This window comes from Engraulis encrasicolus, chromosome 20, assembly GCF_034702125.1.
Source record: "Engraulis encrasicolus isolate BLACKSEA-1 chromosome 20, IST_EnEncr_1.0, whole genome shotgun sequence".
NCBI classification, from domain to species: Eukaryota; Metazoa; Chordata; class Actinopteri; order Clupeiformes; family Engraulidae; genus Engraulis; species Engraulis encrasicolus.
The window spans coordinates 14465253-14466594 of record NC_085876.1 but is presented as its reverse complement, the minus strand read 5'-3'; the positions used below and the strand labels follow the sequence as shown (position 1 = coordinate 14466594).

Here is a 1342-nt window from a genome sequence, read left to right as displayed (position 1 = left end):
CAGCCTTCATCTTGTACAAAATGATTCTGTAATGCCCTTCAGTCTATTTTAAAGTAGTTAGTATAATCACTCTATAATATAGTTACTTGCAGAATCATTGTACAAACTAAGCTATGTACATTAAGAAAATCCTCGTAAATTCACTATCTCAATGGCTTCAAGTCCTAACGTGAGGTCAGACCTTCGCTTCCTCCATGTTGAGGTCAGTGTTGGTCCAGTAAACTAAACTCTAACAGTGAAAACAAAAACTAAAATAAAAAAGTTTAATTAATTAATCCCTGGAACGTTGTCAAACCTAAAACTTTCTTGTTGTTGAAAATACACACACTCTCACAAGAAAAACCCCTTATGTTAGTCTGAGCGAGCGAGACAAAAGTCCACCACAGACAAACTGATGGATGGAGTTACGACGCCAGCGTAAGTAATTATGAATGAACAAAAAAATATTCAGAGTGCTTTTACGGTCTATCCAGAAAATACAGTAGTGTCGCTACATGCTTGTCATATGTAAGGGTGACACTACATATTAACATCAATAATCAACAAAAACAATTTCAAAGATGGACAGAACCTTTGTTAATTAAAAAAAATGCTGCCGACTCATTCTCACACTGATCTTGGAACACATTTCAGATTTCTGCCACACATTAACAACAAATGCAGGACCTTATACACACAGGAGTGTTAATGGAATTATTTTTCTGAAGAGACCTTACAACATAGCCATGGACACTGAACGGGCTCTTGAACACTCATGTACAGGTTGGCTAGAAAAAAAGGATCAAAATGACTAAAAATTACGGTTAAGTAACAGCCAGTGTGTATCAAAAATCTGTCCAACATTTCCCTGCTAGTTCTCAAGTGTTTGAGAGTACAGGCTTTGGAATCGTGTGTTTGACTAGTCGAACAATCCTGAGGTTTAAAATGGAAGAACTCACTAGCTTGTCTTCCCACGCTAGCAAAACGCTATTCACTCACGCTATGGCTAACATGTTTGTTTGTTTTTTTCGTTTTTTTTTTTAAACCTGGGAGTCAATAGCACTCCAATACTCAAATGAAAAAAGTCTACAGGTCCAATCTTCAAGTCAAAGTCTCTTGAAATTCACATGTTGAATTTCTTACTCAGGTGTCGCAAATCCGTCACTACGTTCATAGTGAATCGAGTCTTTTTTTGTTTCCAATATTCTCAAGTATTACACATCCCAAATCCCTGGGTGTGATGGGACTTAATGTATTTGTGTTTCAAAAAAATTCAAACACAACAGTTCGATCAGTTTGAGCCGGAGGGACAAGGATTTTTCCGAAACCTACATACAGTATATAGAAGGAAAAGCAGTCCTTT

General features: G+C 36.8%; 1 protein-coding gene across 2 annotated transcripts in view; it reads right to left on the bottom strand.

Annotated features, from left to right (window-relative positions):
• Positions 1-993: 993 nt before the first annotated feature.
• Positions 994-1342, bottom strand: part of LOC134436325 (zinc finger protein 516-like) — a 55627-nt gene continuing 55278 nt past the window's right edge. For both annotated transcript variants that reach the window (XM_063185482.1, XM_063185483.1), the window contains exon 6: positions 994-1342. This exon is cut by the window's right edge and continues 562 nt beyond it. The gene's annotated coding sequence lies outside the window, so the exon portion shown is untranslated.